The following is an 8,877-nucleotide window of genomic DNA, read 5'->3' as shown; positions in this document are numbered from 1 at the left end:
GGAGTAGGTAAACACTGTGCTCACCTCCCTTTCATGACCACATCAAAATTACAATGAAACTACAAAACAACCATCATTGAGAATTGCCTGAAATCTAGCTGAACAAAATCCTATAAGGATATACAGAAGAAACCACATCAAGACTGGTAGCGGGGGCAGAGATGTGGCACCATACTCACATGTGGCAAGTAAAAATCAGGAGGGGTATCTTGGCTGCAGAGGTACTCTTGAAGAATGAGTGGTGCTGGCCCTGAACAAGGCTCCTCAGCCCAGGAATCCAGTGCTGAGAAGAGAAGTCCCCACAATTTCTGGTTGTGAAAACCAGAGGAGATTGTGGCTGAGTGAGACAGAGGTGGCTGGAGTCCCAGGCACTCCTCTTAAAGGGCCCATGCACATAGACTTATTTGCTTATAGACTCACTTAGTCTGATCACCAGTGCTGGGGAAACAGCGCGAAAGGTGCCAGGGACATATGGAGAGGAACTGAATTGTCTGGCTTCAGGACGAGGGCTGTAGGGGAAGCTTTCTCCAGACAGAAGTGTTGGCACAAGCCATTGTTCCTTTGTCTAACTCTCCCCTCACCCAACAGGCAGATGCAGGCAGCTGCCATATCTGAGTCTCCATCAACTTGGCTAACATCTTTGGCCCCACCTTGGTGATTCTCTAAGGTACTGCCCCATCCAACTTGTAGACACACCAAAGCCACTTCTAGTGGTTTTTCCATACAAATGGGCTCTCTTGGATCATGCTGCAGACTTTCCTAAAATCTCTCAAAGGTTTGCAAATCCCAAACAAGCAGCATCTGGCCTTGGCATACCCCATACATCTTGCATAAAGCCCCAAAATTGGTACTAGTGGTAGCTGGCCTCAGTTCACAGCTTAGCCTCTCCCAGGCACTTGCAAACCCAGCGCAAGTGGTAACCATCTGAGGATCACTTTGTACCTCATACCAAGTGGCCCTGGGCAAGGCACAGGCAGTGGCTGACCTTGGCCTGCAACAGAGTTCTTCCCAAGAAACTGCAGAATTAATATACCTGGTGGCTAGCTTCAGACCCCACCAGAGCACCACCTAACCATCTCTACAAAGACACACCCGAAGGGCAGACTGGGCAGGCACCAGAGCCCTGCTAAAGCAAATCCTGCTCTGTAAGGTCAGCTCCTGCACAACAGCTCCTCCACTGTATTCATGGCCAGTCCTCACAACCAATCAACCTGAGAGTCAATCCCTCCCATTGATGTGCAAACAGTAACCAAGGCTCAACTCCAACAGAAGGGCACACACAACCCACACAAGGGACACACCTGAAGCACCTGACTCTGGTGACCAGGGAGAATGCACCACTTGGTCCCACAGGACACCTACTACATAAGACCACTCTACTAAGACTAGGAGACATTGCAGCCCTACCTAATACATAAAAACAAACACAGGGAGGTAGCAAAAATGGGGAGACAAAGAAATGTGTCCCAAATGAAAGAACAGAATAAAGCTCCAGAAAAATAACTAAACAAAATCAAGACATGAAATCTACCAGATGCAGAGTTCAAAATACTGGTTATAGGGATGCTCAATGATCTCAATGAGAACTTCAACAAAGAAACAGGAAACAAAAATGGAGATAGGAAACATGAAAAAGAACCAGTCATAAATGAAGAATGCAATAACAGAAATGAAGAATATATTACAGGGAATCAACAGATTAGATTAAAAAACACACTAGATTAGATGAAGCAGAGGATCAAATCAGCGATTTGGAAGATATAAAGTAGCAGAAAACACTCTATCAGAAGAGCAAAAAGAAAAAATGAAGATAGTTTAAGGGACCTCTGGGACAACATCAAGTGTACCAACATTCGTATCATAGGGGTACCAGAAGGAGAAGAGAGAGAACACAGAATTGAAAACATACTTGAAGAAATAATGACACAAAACTTCCTTAACCTGGTGAAGGAAATAGATATACAAGCCCAAGAAGCACAGACAGTAACAAACAAGATGAACCCAAAGAGGCCCACACCAAGACCATCATAATTAAAATGGCAAAGGTTAAAGAAAAAGAGAGAATCCTAAAAGCAGCAAGAGAAAAGCAGTTAGTTATTTACAAGGGAGCTCCCATAAGACTGTCAACTGATTTATCAACCAAAACTTTGCAGACCAGAAGGGACTGGCATGAAATATTCAAAGTGATGAAAAGCAAGGACCTACAGCCATGATTACTTTACCTAGCAAGGCTATCATTTAGAATCTAAGGAGAGATAAAGAGCTTCCTAGACAAGAAAAAGCTAAAGGAATTCATCACCACCAAACCAGTATTGCAAGAAATATTAAAGAGACTTCTTTAAGAAGAAGAAGGGAAAAAAGATAAAAATATGAATAAAAAAATGGCAACTACATATTTATGAACAATTACTTTAAATGTAAATGGATTCAGTGCTCCAATCAAAAGATATGGTGGCTAAATGGATAAGAAAACAAGACCCTTAATGAAAAAGAACAAAGTATGAGAGATTTGTGGGGCATAGGCAAAAGGTCTAATGTACAATTAATTTGAGTCCCAGAAGGAGAGGAAAAATAGACAGGCATCAGCAATATTTAAAGAATGATGGCTGAGAATTTTCCTACTCTAATGAATGATAAAGTTCATAGATTCAAAAATCTTCACAAACACCAAGCAGGATAATAAAAGTGGTGACTAAGGACACCATAGTCAAACTTCTGAAAACTTAAGATAAAAAGAAAATATTTAAAGCAGCCAGAAAAAAAAGAAAAAGATACAATATCTCCTGGGAAAATGACAATAAAGATAATAGTTGATATCTTAACAAAAATTAATGGAAGCTGGAAGGCAATGGGATAACACCTTCAAATAACTGAAAGAAAAAAATAAAAAACTTGCCAGCCTAGATTTCCGTACAAAAAAGAAAAAGAAAAGAAAAAAGTTCTCAGTCAAATAAGAGCTGTAAAATTGCATCTCTAACAGGCTAACATGTTAATAAATCCTAAAGGAATTTATTCAGGTTGAAGATAAATGATCCCACATTATCACACTGAATAAATGAGACACTCTTGGCTATTAATATTAAAACAACAATCATAACAAATATGTGTAAGGTTTATAACATCAGGAATAAAATATATAAAATCAATAAAAATATGTGTGCGGGGGTAAATGGAGGTAAACTGTTGTAAGATGTTTGCATTATTTTTGACAATGACAGGTACACTGTAATTAAATTAAGAATACATTTTGGGACATGTGTGAGCATGTGCAGGACTTTCAAGCATCAAACCCTAGGAACTCGACTGACATGAGCCTGTGGGTGGACAAATGCCAGCCCTGCTCCTTGGGACAGCTGGATTATTACAAGGATCAAGTGGCCCAGCTGTGCAACCTGGTGCAATGTGGTAACTTTACTCATCTGTTAGTGTATGGACCATCAGGTGCTGCTAAAAAGACAAGAATTATGTGTATTCTACATGAACTTTATGGTGTTGGAGTGGGAAAATTGAGAATTGAACATCAGACTATCAACTCCATCTAAAAATAAAATTGAAGTTAGCACTACTGCAAGCAATTACCACCTTAAAGTTAATCTCAGTGATGCTAGAAATAGTGACTGGGTAGTAATTTAAGAGATGTTGAAAACAGTGACACAATCACAGCAACTTGAAACAAACACTCAAAGAGATTTTAAAGGGGTTTTATTGACAGAAGTTGGCAGACTCACTAAAGATGCTCAACATGCCTTGCGCAGAACATGGGAAAGTATGTGTCCACCTGCAGATTGATTTTGTGTTGCAATTCTACATACATCTAAAGTGACATCACCTATTTGTAGTAGGTGCCTGGCAGTTCATGTGCCTTCTCCCAGCATTGAAGATATTTGCCATGTGTTATCTGCTGTGTGCAAGAAGGAAGGTCTGAATCTTCCTTCACAACTGGCTCATAGACATGCAGAGAAGCCCTGCAGAAATCTCAGAAAAGCCCTTCTTATGTGTGAAGCCTGCAGAGTGCAACAATATCCTTTTACTGCAGATCAAGAAGTCTCTGAATAGATTGGGAGGTGTATCTTAGGGAGACTGCAAATACTATTGTCAGTCAGCAGACTCCACAAAGGCTCCTTGAAGTTCATGGAAGACTCTATGAAATTTTAACTCATTATATTTCTCCTGAAATAATAATAATCAAAAGTTCTCTCAGAACTTTTACATAATTGTGATGGACAACCACAGGGAGAAGTGGCCCAGATGGCAGGTTACTATAAACACCATCTACAGCTGGGTAGCAAAGTGATTTATTATTTGGAAGCATTTCTGGCCAAATTTATGGCACTTTATAAGAAGTTCATGGAGGATAGATTGGAAGGCATAATGTTTTGATATCAGTAATTCTTCCTAATATTTCTCAGTATCAGCATTTATATTTAGTTTATACTGGAAGAGCTGCAGGTAAAATAAACTAATTTTACTTAATAAAAAATACATTTTGTAAATTCTCAGACTAATTGCTAAAACACTGATAGTAAATGGAAAACAAAAAGATAAAATGGAATATTAAAATATTTGATTAATAAAAACATGGCATGAAGGAAGAAAACAACAGATAGAAAAAAATAGAAAACAATTAGCAAGATAGTAGACTTAACTGCAACTTATTTATTTCATAATTTGAGTGAACATAAAGGAACAAAACTCCCAATTAAAAAACATAGATTGTTAGAAGCTTTTTAAAAAGACCCAATTATATGCTGCTTACAAGAGATACACCAAAACATGAAAATACAAGTAAGTTTCGTGTGAAATGATGGGTCAAATATGTCGTTTAAACAGCTAACCAAAGAAAGCAAATATTATTATATTAATATCAGAGAAAGTAAACTTTAAGGGAAGAAGGTACTACTTGAAGTAAAGAGGGAAATTCCATGTTCATGAAAGAATTAATTCAACAGAAAGCAACAACAATGCTAAATTAGTATGCACCTAGGAACATAGCTCTAAAATGCATAAAGCAGCTATTGACAGAATAAAAGAATAGACAAATCTACAATCATGTTTGGAGCATTCCCAGTAACTTATACCACAATCAGAAAATTAAAATATAAAATATCTAAACAACACTATCAGCCAATTTTATCTAATTAGTATTTATGGATTACTACAGCTAAAGAGTATAGAATACACATTCTTTTCAAGTATACAAGTAACACTTATCAAATAAAACATGCTTCAGTCCATAAAGCAAGTTTCAACATATTTTAAAAGTCAAAAATCACACAATGTATTCTTTCTGACTACCATGGAATTAAATTAGCACTCACTACCAGAACTATAACTTAAAAAGCTTAAAGTATTTAGAAATGAAGGAACAAACTTCAAAAATAATCCATTGGTCAAAGAAGGAATTACAATGGAGATTATAAAATATTCTGAGCTGAGTCTAATGAACATGCAGCCTAAAATTTGTGAGATGCAGCTAAAGCAGTATTTGGAAAGAAATTTATAGACCTAAATGTATACATTAAAACAGAAGAATGGTTGTAAATCAATGATCTAAGCTTCCAAAGCAAGAAATTAACAAAAGAACCTCAAAGAAAATCCAAAGGGAGTAGAAGGAAGGAAATAATAATAAGAGTTGAAATCAATAAAATAGAATACACACATATAATGGAGTATATCCAAATAGCCAAAAATTTTTTGAAATTAATAAAATTGAAAAAAAAACTAGCAAAACTGAATAAGAAAACAGAAAACACCAATATCAATAATGAGATATTATGAATAACTTTATGCCAACAAATATGAATATTTAGATGAATGGACCAATTCCTTGAAAAACACAATTTGCCAAAATAAAGAAGAAATAGAAAATCTGAATAGTCATATATCTATAAAAGAAAGTGAAACCCTTATAACAAACCTTTCCACAAAGTAAACTCCAAGCACAGATGGCTTCACTGGTGAATTCTATCGCATATTTAATAAAGAAAAGATACTAATTTTACACAAATTATTTCTGTAAATGGAAAATAAGAGAATATATCCTAATACATTTTGATGTCAGCATACCCTGGATATAAAACTTGACAAGGATATTACAGACCAATATCTTTCATAAACATACGTAATCCTAAACAAAATTTAGTAAATGAGATATATTCCAGGGTAGCAAGGGTAACTTAACTTTAGAAAATCAGTTGATGAAATTTGCTACAATAATGAAGTAAAGGTGAAAGCCCATATCATCCTCTCAATAGATTCAGAAAAAGCATTTGATAAAAGTGAACATCAAAATTAAAACATCTCAAGCTGGGATGGCAGGGAACTTCCTCAAACTGATAAAGGGCATCTAAGAACATCCCACAGCTAACATTACATGATTACAGTGAAATAAAGAAAAATATTGCCATAAAATCAGGAAAAGGCAAAAATCTTCACTATCACCACTTCTATCTGACATTGTATTAGAAGTTGTAGCCAGTGTGATAAGACAAGAGAAAGAAATAAGTATACTGATTGAAAAAGATTGAAGTAAAACTGTCTTTACTGCAGAAAACATGATTGTTTATATTGAAAAACATTTTTAAATCTATGAAAAAAATACTAAGACTAAAAAGTGAATTTAAGAACATTGCATGATACAAGTTCAATATACAAAAATCAACTGTATTTGTATATGTTGCCAACAAACAATTGAAAAAAATGAAATTTAAAAAATACACTCACAATGGTATTCAAAAGCAAAATATTTGGGAATAAATTTGATAAATATCTGTTAGACATTTATACTGCCAACTATAAATCATGAGAAAATTTAGCAAATGAATGGATATACATAATGTTCATGAAATAGAAAACTTGATATTATTAAGGTGGCTTTTTCTCCAATTTGACCTACAGATTCAACACAATCCTAATCAAAATCCCAAGCAGCAATTTCTGTAGCTAATCAACAAGCTGATTTTAAAATTTATATAGAAATCCAAAATATCTAGCAAAACAATCTTGAAAAAGAACAAAAGTGGAGGATTTACACCATCTGATGATAATGCTACAGTAATCAAGTACAGTAGGGTAGACTGTATTGGTAGACTACAGATCAATGGAACAGTACAGAAAGTACAGAAATAAATGCACAAATATACAGCAATTGCTTTTTGACCAAAAAAAAAAATCCAAGGTCATCAGGAATGAAGATCTTTTTTCAACAAAAAGTATTAGCACAACTGGATATCTGGTATGGAAAAAATAACTTTGGTCTTTGTCGCACAGCATACACAAAAATTAATTTGAAATGGATCAGGCACCTAAACACAAAATCTAAACCTTTAAAGCTTTTAAAAGAAAACACAGGAGAATATCTTCATGAATTTGGGGTAGGCAAATATTTCAGGTGGAACATGAAAAACACTAGCCATAAAATTAAAAACTCATAATTTGAACTTCATAAAAAGTAAAAATTTCTGACTATCAACACCACTAAGAAAATAAAAAGGCAAGCCACAGAGGGGTTGAATATATTTCTCAATGCATACATTTATAAAGGACTTGGGCCCCGAATATATAAAGAATACAAATCAATAAGGGAAAGAAAAACAACTTTATAAATAGGCAAAAACCTCAAACAGACACTTGACAAGATGTACAAATGGCCAATAAGCACATAAAAGAAGCTCTATACCATTAGTCATCAGAGATAGCTAAATGAAAAATATAATGAGATATCATGTCATACCCTTTAGAATAACTAAAATTTAAAGGAACGACCATAGTTTGACACTCTTTCCTCATTCCTTTCTTTTTCCCTTCTATTCCTTTCCCAAATGATTCAGTCCTAGAGTCATTATGTAGAGCAGAGCAAGGTAGGTTCCACATGATGCAGATTTGGGTTAGAACAGTTTATCAGAGCTCTAGCAGGGTTACGGGGGCAGCCACGTTTAGGGACAGTCCAACATAAGTCCAGGCATATTAAGCACGTGCAGGGTGAGGAGAGCCCAGTGTTATATGTGTGAGCCTGGACAGGAAGAGCACAGAGTCCATGTGGGAGAGAGCCCACCACGGGGAGTTAGGGCCTGAGCTGAGTGAGAAGGGTGTCCCTGTGAGGGTGTCCCAGCAAAGAGAGCCTCAGTGCACTGAGGAGGGCTTCCACTTGGACGGGAGGCGTAAACAGGATTTCAGAACGTGAGCATGGAAAGGAGGGTGTCCTGGTTGGTAGGTGAGTGATCTCAAGTGAGAGTAAGCACAGCGAGAGGGTGAGCACATCGGGCAGGGGGTGGCAGTGGACACAGGAGCTTGAATACATTCAGCAGTTGATCAACTAAGTAAATATAATAAGGATAACACATGTCAGAGAAAGGAGCTACAAATTTGGAAAGGGGAAAAACTAAAGTGAACACTGAGTTGGATTCGAATCGGAAGTATTGGTGTAAATTCATGGAGAGAGGTATAGAATAAACATAGATGTAAATGTATGTGTTTGGTGTGTGTGTGTGTATCCATCCATACATTCTCTAGTTCTCTCCTGAGAGAGGCACTGGGAGCAGTGATATGCTCACAAAACTGTGCACACCACATGCCTGCATCTGGGTTTCTAAACACCATTCTTCATTAAAAGAAACTCAGCCTCCTTGGAGAAATGGCTGATTCCTGCCTGGGCTGGGCAGGAAGAGTACAAGGTGATCCTGGGTATCTTGGTGCCAGAAAGCAAATAATTGTTCCAAGAATGTTAGGGACATGTTAAAAGGACCCAAAAGCTAGCTTGTAGATCATTGCCCACTGAAGGCCATGGGAAATCATGAGGTCACACAGATAGCAATTAATATATAAACAAATTAAAAGTTTGGGAAGCAATGGAGTGGTTACCTAATCTCAGAATACCTC

The 8,877-nt window shown here is 36.6% G+C and overlaps 1 pseudogene; it reads left to right on the top strand.

Moving 5' to 3' along the window:
• The first annotated feature begins 3,308 nt into the window (after positions 1-3,308).
• On the top strand, positions 3,309-4,380 carry LOC117024136 (replication factor C subunit 3-like; annotated as a pseudogene).
• Positions 4,381-8,877: the final 4,497 nt, after the last annotated feature.

The sequence above is a fragment of the Rhinolophus ferrumequinum genome, chromosome 6 (assembly GCF_004115265.2).
Source record: "Rhinolophus ferrumequinum isolate MPI-CBG mRhiFer1 chromosome 6, mRhiFer1_v1.p, whole genome shotgun sequence".
Classification (NCBI taxonomy): domain Eukaryota; kingdom Metazoa; phylum Chordata; class Mammalia; order Chiroptera; family Rhinolophidae; genus Rhinolophus; species Rhinolophus ferrumequinum.
Note: the sequence above shows the minus strand (reverse complement) of the source record. Positions and strands in the feature narration are given on the sequence as shown.